The sequence below is a fragment of the Mastomys coucha genome, unplaced genomic scaffold, assembly GCF_008632895.1.
Source record: "Mastomys coucha isolate ucsf_1 unplaced genomic scaffold, UCSF_Mcou_1 pScaffold18, whole genome shotgun sequence".
NCBI classification, from domain to species: Eukaryota; Metazoa; Chordata; class Mammalia; order Rodentia; family Muridae; genus Mastomys; species Mastomys coucha.
In genome coordinates this window covers 14,108,228-14,123,769 of record NW_022196900.1, presented here as the reverse complement: position 1 = coordinate 14,123,769, position 15,542 = coordinate 14,108,228, and the positions used below count along the sequence as shown (strand labels likewise).

Genomic DNA, 15,542 nt, shown 5'->3' with positions numbered 1-15,542 from the left:
TATTCGCTAACCCTGAGGAATTTTAGTAGCTTCTGTTTAAATCTGCCTATGAAAAAGTATAAATATGAAATTCCTTGTAATTTATTTGCAAAAAGTAATTCTGGCATTAATGATGGAAATTTATTAGCTCAGCTTCAACAAGTCCTCTATGTAAATGAAGGATTAACATTCAAACCGTATTACTACTGAGTAAACTCAGCCAAGAGAGCCATTTACTTGGTTTCATTAAAACCCCTAGGCAGGCTCCTTCTCCGCCATGGTGACCACTAGGTGTGTCCATGAACAGACCTTCAAGTGGCTGTGACACAAACAAAGTAATCTTCTTTATTTTCCTTTCTTGTCTTTGATATTTTTGTTAGTGTACATTTTCACTGTGGCATTTTCATAGATGACGTCACTGTGCTTTGCTCTACCTCATCCATTATTCACTGGCCTTCACGTTTCTCCTTCCTGCTCTTTGTTCATATCACCCCTCTCCCTCTGCTTTCATGTCACATGTATCTCACTCACCTCCTTCCCTCCTTTAACATCACTTCCTTTCTTCCCATTAAACAGAGATAATATAATATACTAAAAATAATAACGGAATATATCTAAACACCTAGTTTACAGGATTTTATTGCTCTAGAATTAATAACAAAAAGATATTTTCTTGCTGTTTAAATGTTTCCTTGTGAGTTTTAACATTTTAAACTAGCACATGTATATTACATAAGTGAATAAATAAGCACAGATTAGAATGGGCATGCTGATTCTTTAAGAGTCATAGTGAGTGTAGTTGAAAAGCTTTGGACCACCTGGTAGTGGGGAAGGCAATGCGCACAGTGGGAAGGCAATGCACACAGTGGGAAGGCAGTGCACACAGTGGGAAGGCAGTGTGCACAGTGGGACACTGCTAGACTGGGTATGAATTCCTGTGACTTCTACTTACTGTCAGTTCTCAGTCTTGGAGATGCAATGTCATATACAGTGTAGAAAAAAATTCTTATTTTACCCTGTCCAAAGCCACTTGGATGAAAGTGATGTGGCATGTATCCTCTTTTTTTCTTTCCCGTTGGCATGTTTCCTAGGATGCTTTGGGGGCAGGTTAACCATTTTGTTTGTATGGGCTCCTCTTCAACTCTAAAATTAGGCAGTAGTGTCTCTGGTGCTAAATAGTATTTAAGGGGATTTCTGTGTCATTTGTTGACCAAAAGGAAAATAAGCAATACAAATCGCTTCTTAAAGTACTTTTATAGACATTAAGTCTCATTCAGTGGCAGTGTTGGCAGGAGAATATGGAAAGGGCAGGTTCAGAAAACTCTTCGAGCCACACTTAAAATAATATTACAGTGAACTGGTCATTATTTGAAGGTAATTTAATGTAATTATAGTTCTGGTTGGACGTAGAAGGGTTTCCCTTCTCAGTGAGGCTGGACAGTGAATGAGGCTAGTAAGTCCATCTATCGTGAGAACTCTAGAAGACAGCCTGTACTTCTCACCCTGTCCTTTGTTGAAGCACAGACAACTGAACTCTCTCTGCTGTCTAATCCTACACCCAGAGGGTGTGAAGAACACACCCTGTCAGACCTCTGCTGCTCTCGGGTGGTCACTGATGCAACTAGTAGTCTGTCCATGATAGCTGTACTCATGAGAAAACACAGAGTCGGCAATATGTTGAGGCCAGGGGCCAGGCGTGGCTGATTCTAAAGTCTCTATACCCTCCTTAGCTCCCTATACTTAACTTGTGGGATTTTGCCCTTGGCTAGTATGGCAGGGATATTTTTGGAGCTAGGCTCTTCCTTCTTGACTCTGAAAACATGTTATATCAGCAGACGCCAATTCTGCTTATGACACCATGGTGTTGCTGCTTTCCTGTGGCTTTGCTGAGACTCTCAAGAGACTCTGAAAGCCTCCCTTTATAAGGCTCTCATTCTTCAACGGATGAAATGAATGCCCAGAAAGATAAAGCAACTCTCCCCAGCTCCTCGTGATAATTAGGGATAGCCATAAATCTGCTTTCTCTGAACTTTTCAACTCCTCACAGAGTGGGGAAAAAAGGTCCCAGAATATAAACGTGTGTGGTTCAGTTTGGCTTCTCAGATGTCCACAGTTTAGCACAGGGGGTATAATTTTTCTCTTTAAAAAATTGGCTGGAACATGGTTTGCCACTAAACATGATTGAAACTTTGTGCCTATTTGGGGCAGTAGTTTAGCGTGCCCTGATCCTGGGTTAGCTCATTGGCTTTGGTGTAAGAGGTGGCATGTGATTCCCAAGAGTTTGGGTACTTTTCTGATGTTTTTGAAACAGTGTAGAGTCTGGCTATTTTAGGGAACTTTTTCTGGCCACGGGACAGTGAGCAACCATCCCTTGCTACCTCTTCATGAACTGACTTCCACAAAGCTCCAGCCAGTTTCCTGAAGCTTGCCTGGAGGCCTGTAGGCTTGTAGTGTGTACCAGAGCCCCACCTCACCATGTCCTTATCATAAATGAGTAGATTTATGAAATACCAGCTAGAGGGAGCAAGAATATCTTTGTTGTCTTTGTTAATCTATCAAACAGAAAAAATACCGAGCTAGCCTCAGTGCTACACTTTGGTCCTTGAGGGATTCATGGTCTACAGGAAGAGAGAGATTGGTGACATGCATGACACTTGAGGGAACACATTGTACTAGCTGCTTGTCTTGTTCCTGTGGCTAAATGTCTGACAAAAATGCAGCTTAAGGAAGGCTTTATTTTGGTTGATCGTTCTTGGGAATACAGGGGAAGGTATGGTAGAAAAGTAGGGAGTAGAAAGCAGAGAGAAATGGTTGTTAATACTCAGTTTGTTTTTTCTTTCTTTTTTTTTTTATTCAGCTGTGGACCCCAACTCATAGTATAATATTGCCCACATTTAATTTGCCCCATCTAGCTAACCCCTCAGAGACATGCACAGAAATATACTACTTTGATGATTCTGAATTCCATCAAATTGACAGTCAAGATTAACCCTTTATAAATCATGACTGTTATTATAAGAAGTATGTGGGTGATGGGCCACAGCTCAGCCTGCCTCCTGGGAGGCCTGCTGTCATCAGGACAACCAGATGAGATACTCATGCCCCAGTGCCCTGCCTGCTGGGCTCCAGCAAGCCCAGCAACTGTGAGGTCTGCCCTAGCCTTCATGTGCTCCATTTTTTATTCCACACCTCTACCTGCAATCCCAGATCTGCACTCTACTTTTCAGGCCACAGCTCTGCCTGTCTCCCAAGAGGCCTGCTGCCATTCAAGACATCCAGGAACTACCAGCTCTAACTATAGTTCCAGAGGCCTGACACATCAGTAGCTACCAGGCCAGCTAACACTACAAACAACCAGATGGCTAAAGGCCACCACAAGAACATAATCAACAAAAACCAGTGCAATAAAAAAACCAGTAGATCTCCTACTACAGTAAGCCCTGGATATCCCAACATACCTGAAGAACCAGACAATGACCTTAAGTCTCATCTTATAAAGATGATAGAGGCCTTCAAAGAAGAAATAAATAAATCCCTTAAAGAAATATAGAAAAATACAATCCAACAGGGAGAAGATTTTAAAGAGAAAACAAATAAATGTAAATAAACACAGGAAAATACAGTCAAATAGGTAAATAAAATGAATAAAACTATTCAAGGAAGGCCTGAAAATGGAAATAGAAGCAACAAAGAGAACACACATGGAGGACATCCTGGATATGGAAAACCTAGGAAAGGGAACAGGAATTACAGATGTAAGAATCACCAAGAGAATACAAGAGATGTCAGAGAGAGTCTCAGGCCTAGAAGATACAGTAGAAGAAATTGATACATTGGTCAAAGTAATGCCAAATATAAAATGTTTCTAACACAAAACATTCAGAAAATTTGGGACACCATGGAAAGACCAAACCTAAGAATAATAGGAATAAAAGAAAGAGAAGATTCCTAGGTCAAAGGCTCAGAAAATATCTTTAACAAAATCACAGAAGAAAACTTTCCTAACCTAAACAAAGATGGCTACAAATGTACAAGAAGCTTACAGAACACCAAATATTTGGGTCAGGAAAGAAAATCCTCCTGCCACATAATAATCAAAATACTAAATATGCAGAGCAAAGAAAGAATGTTAAATGATGCAAGGGAAAAAGGTCAAGTAACATATAAAGGCAGATCGATCAGAATTACACCTGATTTCTCAACAGAGACTCTAAAATCCAGAAGGCCCTGGACAATTGTCTTGCAGACCCTAAGAGGCCACAAATGTCAGCCCAGACTACTATACACAGAAAAATTTTCAATCACCATAGATGGAGAAACCAAGCTATTCCATGACAAACCCAAATTTAAACAATATCTTTCTACTAGTCCATCCCTATACAGGATTATAGAAGGAAAACTCCAACACAAGGAGGGTAACTACACCTAAGAAAACACAAGAAATTAATCATCCCGTAGCAAAACCAAAAAAAGAGATTCATACACACACACACACACACACACACACACACACACACACACACACACACACATATGCATACCACATTTGCACTCACACAAAACACATAACATCACCAACATCAAAATAACAGGAACAATAGTCATTAATATTTCTCAATATCAACAGACTCAATGTACCAATAAAAAGACACAGGCTAACAGAATGGATGTTTAAGTAGGATCCATCATTCTGCAGCATACAAGAAACACATTTCATCAACAGAGATAGACAGTGCCTCAGAGTAAAGGGCTAGAAAAAGGTTTTCTAAGAAAATGGACCCAAGAAGCAATCTGGAGTAGCTATTCTAATATCTAATAAAATATTTTCAACTAAAAGTAATCAAAAGAGATGCAGAGAGGCTGGAGAGATGGCTCAGCGGTTAAGAGCATTGACTGTTCTTCTGAAGGTCCTGACTTCAAATCCCAGCATCCACATGGTGGCAGCCAACCATCCATAATGAGATCTATCGCCCTCTTCTGGTGTGTCTGAAGACAGCTATAGTGTACTTAGATATAATAATAAATAAATCTTGAGAGAGAGAGAGAGAGAGAGAGAGAGAGAGAGAGAGAGAGAGAAGAAAGGACACTTCATACTCATTAAAGGAAAAAATCCACCAAGATCGTGTCTCAATTCTGAACATCTATGCCATAAATGCAAGGATGCCCACATTCATTAAAAGAAACATTACTAAACACATTGAACCACACACACTAATAATGGGAGATTTCAACACCCCACTCTCACCAATGGACAGGTCATTGAAAGAGAAACTAAATGGAGAAATAATGAAACTAATAGAGGTTATGACTCAAATGGATCTAAGAGCTATCTACAGAACCTTTGACCCAAACACAGAAGAATACACCTACTTCTCAGCACCTCATGGAGCCTTCTCCAAAGTAGACCATATACTCAGTCACAAAGCAAGCCCCAATAGATACAAAAAGATTGAATTTTATCAGATTACCATGGATTAAAGCTGGACTTCAACAACAACAACAACAACAGAAAGCCTACAATCTCATGGAACCTGAAAAACTCTATACTCAATGACCACCGAGTTAGGAAAGAAAGAAAGAAAGAAAGAAATTAAAGACTTTCTAGAATTCAATGAAAATGAAGGCACAGCATACCCAAACTTATGAGACACAGTGAGAGCAGTGCTAAGAAGAAAGTTCATAGCACTAAGCACCTTCATAAAGATTGGAGAGATATCATATTAGCAACTTAACAGCACACCTGAAAGCTCTAGAATAAAAAGAAGCAAACACACCTAAGAGGAGTAAAAAGCATGAAACAATCAAACTCGGGTGTGGGGCAGTGGTCTACTCAGGTAACTTAAGCTAAGTCAAGTATTTGACTTTGAGCCCTGGACCCCTGTGGGCAATTTCTGCTTGCAGAGGGCGGAAGGCACTTGGCCATAACTCCTGAGTCTTTGGTTCCTGTTTCAGTCACAACTCCTCACAGCTGCCCCTGCAGGAGATGTGTGCTCTATCAGGCAGACAATGCTCCAAGCTCCCAGCATTCTAGCTGGACCCTACACCCAGTCATCTGACCACAGCCAGACATGCCACGCCCCATACAATATAAGGAGCAGTTTGCCCCCTCCTCACTCTCTCGCTCTCTTACTCTTCTTCTCTATCTCACTCTTTGTCTCCTCTCTGCTCTCCCTCTTTTGCTCTCTCTTCTCTTGCTCTTTGTTCCTCTCTTGCTTTCTTCCTCTCCTTTCTCTCCCTCTCTCCTTCTTCTCCTTTCCTTCTCTCTACTTGACTGACCTATTTTCTCTTTCCTACAATAAAATATCTCATTTATACATTGCCTCCTTTTTAACTAATGCTCCGTGCAGCCACAGGTCAACACCGGGTAGAGAGAGAGCCATCGGTCTCAGCAGCAGGCCCCCGCCCTTGGTACAACACTCAGGGATAAAGTCAATAAATTAGAAACAAAGAGAACAATACAAAGAATTAAGAAAATCAAGAGCAGGTTCTTTGAGAAAATCAACAAGACTTAAAATGCTTAGCCAAATTAACTAAAAGGCAAAGAGACAGTATGCAAATTCACAAAATCAGAAAAGGGAGACATAACAACAGACACTGAAGAAGTTAAAATATAATTGGGTCTTACTTCAAAAGCCCATAATCCACAAAATTGGAAAACATAAATGAAATAGATAATTTTCTAGACAGCTATCACTTACCCAAGTTAAATCAAGATCAGGCAAACTATCCAAACAGTCCTATAATTCCTAAAGAAATAGAAACAGTCAATAAAACCCTGCCAAACAAAAAAAATCCCATGGCCAGATAGTGTTAGTGCAGAATTCTACCAGAGCTTCAAAAAAGAGCTAAAGCCAATACTCCTCAAACTATTCCACAAAATAGAAATAGAAGGAACACTGCCAAGCTCATTCTATGAGGCTAGTCACCCTGATATGTAAACCACATAAAGACTCAACAAGAGAATTTCAGATCAATTTTTCTTATGAACATTGATGCAAAAATACTCAATAAAATACTGACAAACCTCATCTAAGAACACACCAAAAACATCATTCACCACAATCAAGTAATCCATCATATAAACAAATTGAAAGAAAAAAAAATCACACGATCATCTCATTAGATGCTGAAAAAGCACTTGACAAGATCCAATACCCCTTCATGTTAAAGTTTTGGAGAGATCAGGGATACAAGGTACATATCTAAACATAATAAAAGTAATATACAGCAAGGGAATAATAGCCAACATTAAATTAACTGGAGAGAAACTTGAAGCAATCCCACTAAAATCAGGGATAAGCAAGGATGTGCCAGAGACTTGGGATGGAAAAGGCTCCCAGAAGTCTATGGGGGTGAGTTTAGCTGAGAGCCATAGCAGTAGGGATATGGATCCTGAAGTGGCCACCTCCTATATAGCCAGGCAGGATCCTCAGTGGAGGGACAAGGACACCAAAATTCCCACAAAACTTTTGACCCCCATTTTTTTCTGTCTACAAAAAATGCAGAGCCTGAAGTAATGGCCAACCAACAACTGTCTTGAGACCCACCCCTTGGCAAGCACCAATCCCTGACAATATTAATGATACTCTGTTATGCTTGCAGACAGAAACCTAGCATAACTGCCCTCTGGGAGTCTCTGTGATGCAGCAGACTGACACAGATGTAGAGACTCACAGCCAAATATCAGACAGAACTCAGAGATTCTTATGGAGCAATTGGGAGAAGGATGAAGGGCTCTGGAGGGGATAGGGACTCCACCGGGAGACCAAAAGAATCAACTAACATGGACCTTTGAGGGCTTCCAGAGATTGAATCACCAACTGACAAGCATATGTGGGCTGGACCTAGGGTTTCCCCCGCCATCTCCCAGCACATATATAGCAGAGGTGCAGCTTGGTCTTCATGTATGTTCCACAACAACTGGAGTGAGGGCTGTCCCTAAAGCTGTTTCCTGTCTGTGGAATCCCCTCCACTAACTCTTGTTAGTGGACTGCCTTGTCTGGCCTCAGTGGGAAAGTATAAGCCTAGCCCTGCAGAGACTTGATGTGTCAGGGTGTTTGTAGGAGGAATACCTGGGGGTGGGGGTGGGGTTACCCCCTCTCAGAGGAGAAGGGGATAGGGGGAGGAACTGTGCAAGGGGTCCACCAGGAAGAAGGTAGCGTTTGGGGTGTATAGTGAATAAATAAATAAATTAATGGAAAAGAAAAAAAATCAGGATAAGATCTTTTCAAACTTCTTTAGGAGAAATGGATTTCAGGGTATAAAATGTCAGCTATCTTCTTCTTCTTCTTCTTCTTCTTCTTCTTCTTCTTCTTCTTCTTCTTCTCCTTCTCCTTCTCCTTCTCCTTCTCCTCCTCCTCCTCCTCCTCCTCCTCCTCCTTCGCCTTCGCCTTCTCCTCCTCCTCCTCCTCCTCCTCCTCCTCCTCCTCCTCCTCCTTCTTCTTCTTCTTAGATTTATTTTATTTGTGAGTACACTGTAGCTGTCTTCAGACACACCAGAAGAGGGCATCAGATCCCGTTACAGATGGTTGTGAGCCACCATGTGGTTGCTGGGAATTGAACTCAGGACCTCTGGAAGAGCAGCCGGTGCTCTTGACTGCTGAGCCATCTCTCCAGCCCCAGCTATTTTTCATTGTATAGGTTGATGGTATTTTTCAGACCTGTGCCATCATCAAGATAACTCAATTTTAGATTATTCACATCATCTGAAAAATGTTTTGTTTTCTTTATAATCTCTCCTCTGATGCCCATCAAAGGCCATCAGGAATAGGCTTCTTTCTCCTTGATGTTTAGCACAAGTAGAATCATAGCATATGAAGCTTACTACGTTGGCTTTATTCCATTTAGCATACTGCTTTAGAGTTTCATTTACATTGTAGCACCCAATAGTAGTTAATTACTGTTGTAAATTCTAGAAAGTGCAACATCCCACTATGCGGTAGCCATATTTTGTGTATCTGTTTAGACGTTCAGACATGGGGAATTTGTGTGACTGGCATGCGTAATGTGAAATTCCCAAATAATCAATAAGAGATATTTGGTATAAAAAAAGCAAAAGGAAGTATGTGAGTTCTAGGAAGCTTCTGTCTGTCTAGGAGAACACAGGATGCAGTGGAGAAGCTGACACGTGATCTAAGTATTAGAGACAAATGGAAATCCCATCAGTAGGGGTTTGAGAAAGACTAAAGAAAAGTGATTGCAAGGTAGAGAGACAAGTTGAGCCCCATTGAGTGATTTTTTTTTTAAAAAAAGACTTAAATTTATTCTATTACTGTGTGTGCATGATGTGTGTGTATGTGTGTGTGTGTGTGTGTGTGTGTGTGTGTGTGTGTGATGCGTGACATGGTATGTGGGTTCTGGGAATTGAACTAAGGTGTCAGATTTGCAAGGCAAACGCCTTCATCTCCTTAGGCATTTTGCCATCCCCAAGTCCCAAATTCTTGATATTAATGTAAAGGACTGTATTTCAAAGTTTGTTCTCTGAAGTTGGATTCAAAGCTTTAACCACCTATTTAAGATTTTAGTTTTCAACCAGGGACTCTCATTATAACCTTGGTTTTCTTAGAACTCAATAAGTAGACCAGGCTGATGTTGACCTCATGGAGATCAACCTAACTAACCCCACCTCTTGAGCGCTGGGATTAAAGGCATGTGCCACTATGCCTGGTTTATTTAAGAATTATTTTTTATGCTGAATTCAAAGTATGGCTTAGTTTTTACCAGGTATCACTTATTTGTTGTCCAGAATGTGTCCTTAACTCTGCTGGGTCTTTTAAATATTTCATGTTCCCAGGCATTCTGGGGTAGAACTACTAGGAGAGGGAGCCCAGGGAGCTGAACTGCTTTGCCAAGGCAATGGAGCTAGCAGGAGGCGAAACAATCTTTTCACTTTTCAAACACACACTTACTAAATCATTTTTCAAAAACTAAAATAGTACTCTCTGGCGTAACTTACAAAACAAATATTCAAGGTGCATTAAAGAAACTTTAAAGTACCACATAAGAGAATTTGAAAGTAGCCCATTTGCTCATCTAGCCCAAGGCCTTGAAGCACATAGATCAACAAAAGTCTGCTAGAGAGATCAGGTGACAAGCCTCTGACAGGACACAGCCAGTTAGGACTTCAGCTGATGCTTAACATTCAGCTTCTTTAGACATTGCTCTGCCCCCTCCACACTGTATGCCAATTATGCATCAGAGATACTAAAACTAATAAGAAATAGTGATCACTTAAAAGCCCCATAAGTTTACTGAGCTCAGGAAGAACAGAGCTGTCTGGGGGTCTGCAACGCTGACTTTGACTTATAGAAAACTAGCTATGGGGGTGTCCATCTTACCTTAGTCCTGCCATTCTTCTCTCAGAGACCTTGTAAAAGAACTGTCGCAAGCTTATTTACTGCCTCCGCATTCCCTCTCTGTAGGCATAGTTCTCTACACATCGACCTCTACCAAGCACCTCAACGAGCTTGTCCTTGTAGCACCCGACTGGAGTCAGGAAAGGTGGAGGAGGGCCTGGATTTGCTCCGTTTATTTACAGGTGAGGAGCTGGGCTCAGGGAAATGAAAGGAGAGGTTCAGTTTGTGAGCTCTGTGCAGAGATGGGTTGAGAGAGCCCTGTAGTGTTAGGCATCAGTGTCTCCCAGATGCCTCCATTACAGACTGTTATACAGACACACCTCAAGGTCATTCTCAAGGCACTACTGGGCGGGATGGTTACAGGTTTGCTGGAGAAGCAATTGCCAGCCTTCTGTTAGAAAGGGCATGGGCTGGATTATAAATGTGGGGAATATATGGATGTGGTAATAAGAGGACTGGGGCAGCATGAATAATGATGTAGCATGTGAGCTTCTATTTCATACCCAGGCCCTGACAGATGGCTCATTCATCACTAGATCCGAAGGCTCCTCTCATCCTGAAAAGTCAGAAAGAACCCAGGTAATGATCTGAAAGTTTCCCATGATGCTCCTATATTCCTTCAATAGTTCCCTAGCCAGGGCTCCTTTGCTTTGGTGTTTCTAGTGATCTGTCTGCCCCATACCTAGAGGCGTCGGCCTTCCATTCTATTTTCTGCAACCTTGCACTTCCATGCATATATTAGCACATCTGGATTCTGTTTCCTGCCATCACCACCTTACTTTATCTGCTGTCCCCTCAGTTGACTCTATACAGTTAACTATTCAGGTGCCTCAGTGCTGCAGCCCAGCTTCCAGCCCTGTGTCCCCAAAATGCCCCAAGCACCTGGTTTCATTTGTCTGAGACCTTGACAAGCAGAAGGGAGCTTAGATTGGTCAGGGTGTGGGACACAGGCTACTGTAAGTTTTCACACTGTCTTCTGATTTCTTCCAAGCTATTAACACAGTGTGAGGGTATAAGGGACCTCATTATGCAGGAATAAGTGAAGCGAGGAACATAACGACAGGAGAAAGGTAAACATGGAGGACCATTTCAGCAATAGGCCAAGAGTGACTCTCAAAAGCAGACACCCCTCCTCCCTCCTTCCTTTTCTTGTCTTTCTTTCCTTTTTAAAACTGTGCTAGAGACTGAACCCAAGGTTTTGAAGATGCTAAGCAAATGCTGTGTTGCTGAGTTATAATCCTAGCTTAAAAATTCTTTGGAGATAGGGTCTCGCAGAATTGCTAAGGCTGACCTTGATATTGCAACCCTCCCTCCTGAGCCTTGGAGATGAGTCATGGGCATCCACCTTATGCCTGGCTAACAGTTTTGGTTTGGGAGGGAGGGGTACTGATACAGAAGAGAAATGAATGGCACTTATGATCGGCTTTATTTCATTAGGGCTTTTATCTGTGCGCAGTTTCATGTCTGACATGGACTAAGAAACAAGGGCACAGAAATATTTTTTTTTTATTTATTTATTATATGTAAGTACACTGTAGCTGTCTTCAGACACTCCAGAAGAGGGTGTCAGATCTCATTACAGGTGGTTGTGAGCCACCATGTGGTTGCTGGGATTTGAACTCACGACCTTTAGGAAGAGCAGTCGGAACTCTTAACCGCTGAGCCATCTCTCCAGCCTGGCACAGAAATATTAATTGATACGAGAAGGAGAGGCAGGAGGGGGAAGGAACTCGGTGACGGAGGGGCCAGGTGGGGGTGCAGCGTTTGGGATGCAAACAAATAAATAAATTAATTAATTTTAAAAAATGATGTGCCTAGCCATTAACAGACCCAAGATCTGGATGGAGACTATCTGATTCTAGTAGCTGTTGTTTCTCTCCACCAGAGTAGAAAGTCCCATAACTTGTGGCTTCAGATAGAGTACTGGGAATGGTGTTGCCTCAATTATGGGAAAACAGTATGCCCCAAGTGAACCCTGAACTCACCCAGTTCAGCATCTTTCTAAGCAAAAGACAAAAGTGTCACACTGCTTCCAAACCGTTCAAGGACATCCCAGAGCAAAGCCTAAGCATATGCATATGGCCACAAACATATTCATTCTTGAGCAATGAAAAGGTCACAATGTCTGCCGTTCAACCAAGAAGCAGGGATGTATTACCCAGAATATGGATGAGTAGCATATGGGACATGTGCAAGCACGGAACAAATGAGCCTAAAGCTACAAATGTCTAAAATAAAGCTCAGAGAGAAAAGAGTTGGAGTACAAAATACATGATAAATGAACCATGTGAGTACATGTATAATATATAATATACATATATTTTATACATGTATAGTTGAAGTACCCCAAAGAAAAGGAGTGTCCAGGTGTGCCTGGTATTTCAATATGTTGAGACCATGAAAAACAAGGGGAAAAATACTTGAAAAAAATAATTTCTGAAGAATTTTGAAGTTTAAAGAAGTTTAATAAATCCAAAATTCCAAGAATATTCAGGTATATGAAGAAAAGTAAGCCAGGGCATAAATCAATACAAATTCCTTAAAATCTCCAGCAAAGAGAGCATCTTAACAGCCAGAGGAAAAAGAAAGAGTGTGTAGAGAAGATAGAAGAAAAAGAGAGTAGCAGTGAGCTTGAAAGACCCCCAGAACTGGGGAGATCCTTACTCAAGTCTCGGGATGACGCGACCACCCAATGACTCACGAGAGACCGAACTTGCTGCAATCACATGAGGTTTATTGGGGATACCGGTACCTGGTCGATCTCATGACCTTGCTGGCCAGAGTTCGACGCCGAACACAAGAAGTGTGGGGTATTTAACCCACAAGCTGGGGGCGGGGAGAGGGTTACCAAGGAAACAACATAAACAGTGGAAACTTTCAGAGGGACCCAACCCAAGGTATTCAGTTAGGGAGGGGAACACATTCATTCTAGGAATGCAATCTTCATCTACTGGTCAACAGGGTGGAGAGTCTCATAAACCACTAGACCTTCATTCTTAGTTCCCCCCTCATAGTGGATCATTCAGGAGGGGCAGGTACTGGGAACCAGAGCCCTGAGGCTCTGGATTAGCAAAGTTCCTGGAACTGGCTACTCCACCTTTTTTTTTTTTTTTTTGGTTTGTGGCAGAGGTTTTCCATGCCTGCTTTTAGGTAAAAGTTATACATTATACATTCTAAGATTCTCCAGCCTTTCAAGCTGACTGGACTCAGTGCAGGGACAAAGGACACACTCTCTAATGTCACAGTGGAGGTGACTTAGAAAATGTGCTAGGAAAGGTATCTTCCAAAAGCAAAACTTCTGTGCTTTAAATTAAAAATATATAAACCTATATGTGTGTCTATGTGCACGTGAGTGCAGTTGTCAACAGAAGGGGGGATCAGAAGCCTTGGAGCTGGAATTATAGGCAGCTGTGAGCCATGTGTGCTAGAAATCCATCTCTGGTCCTCTGCAAGACCAGTACATGCCCTTTAAACTCTTAGTCATCTCTCCAGGCCCAAATTTCTCTGTTTGATGAAAATGTCTTCCTAAAGCCTAATAGACACATGAGGCTGAAAGACTTGTACCACATAATACATGACAAAAGAAGTCCTTCAAGTGGTAAATGGCCTTCATAGGAACATGGGTCTGTCAGCAGGTCCCAAATATTTGGATTCCATCTGCTGTGGATGTAAAGCATTCTGAAACAAATTACATCTGCCCTGAACACATACACACTTTTTTCCCCGTACAACACTATATAACAATACATCACAGTAATTATTTGTATGACATTTGACATGGTGTTATACGTCATAAGCAATCTGAAGATGGTTTAAAGCATATGGGGGGATGAATGAGGAGTCCCGTTATTTTCGCTCTTCATCTTATCTAGGTATTTTCTTAGTAATAGCGTAACATGAAGCTAGTGCAGTGTTCTCTGCACTCCCCTCAGCTACTTGATCCTATCTGAGTGTTCAGCTTTCTAGGACAAAGCACAAAAGGGTCCTAAGAATAGTATCAGTCTTCCTTGGGCACTAGCTTGGCCTTGAACATGCTTCAACATTAACTTACTGCTTTTAGGTCTAAGTCAAAATTCTTTAACCTAGTTTACAGGGCCTTTCATGATCTACCATCAATAGGCACATGAGAAAAATGTAGTAAGTGCTTGTTTTCATGTCTTTGTGTAATCAACACAAATACAAAACCATCCAAGGAGGAGAAATCAGAGACTGCCCATTCTTCTCCGCTCATCTCACCAAGTGTATTTTCTCTTACTTGTTACACTCTAGCCTTACTCACTGCCAAGGACCAGCCTCGGCGTGCAGAGGGCTTCTGAGAGAAGGGGTGTCTGAGAGCAGAGAAAAGTGAAATTGTGGATCCAAGCTGATGACCTGTGTTCCACTTGACACAGCTCTCCTAGTTTTCTTCTCTCTGTGTCTGCTTTCTCTCTGGAGATTTCTGTCTGTATTCTGCTTGCTCATAATTCTAAGAGATCTCTCTGTCCATGTCCTGCTCTCTCTCTCTCTCTCTTGTGTGTGTGTGTGTCTCTCTCTCTCTGTGTGTGTGTGTGTGTGTGTGTGTGTGTGTGTGAGAGAGAGAGAGAGAGAGAGAGAGAGAGAGAGAGAGCAAGAGAGAGAGAGAGAGAGTTCTCCAAGCACCTCTCTCTTTCTATCCTAAAACATTCTCTGGATAGCTATCTCCTGCAAAACACAGGTCCAGTCTTTTATTTTACACATCAATCCAGTCATTTACTTCAGGTTTTCTTTCTCATTATCTTATGAATCAGCATCTGCAAGCGCAGCCCTTTAAATTCTTAGAAGACAGAATACATACTTTTTTTTTTTTTTTTTGTTAACACTGCAAAGGATCTGTCTGCCTTTGTTAAGCACAAACAATAAGATAGTTGGGTGGGACCCTGCCCTAAAGTGACCATTTCCACCACACCCGAGCCTGGACTTGCTGTGTCCCAGGCTGACCTTGAACTCAAGAATCTGTCTGCATTTGTATCTGCCTGTCTTTGTATCTTTCTGACAAGCTGGTTCATAGTGTTCCTTTAGATTGGTGAAGCCCCTCATATAATTCATATTGCAGCCTTATATTTTGCATAGTTGAGAAATTATACATTTTCAAACTCAAGTGTTTAGAACTCTTTCCCATAGCCTTATGGGCTGTCCTGGAGGTCCCAGTGTTTAACATCTTGCTGAGATCTAGCCATACCTTTGTCTCCT

General features: G+C 41.7%; 1 long non-coding RNA gene across 1 annotated transcript; it reads left to right on the top strand.

The window, feature by feature from the left end:
- Positions 1 to 5,733: 5,733 nt before the first annotated feature.
- Positions 5,734 to 11,006, top strand: LOC116095325. Its single transcript, XR_004120550.1, has 3 exons — positions 5,734 to 5,813; positions 10,401 to 10,516; positions 10,842 to 11,006. It is a non-coding gene; the product is annotated as an uncharacterized LOC116095325 (long non-coding RNA).
- Positions 11,007 to 15,542: the final 4,536 nt, after the last annotated feature.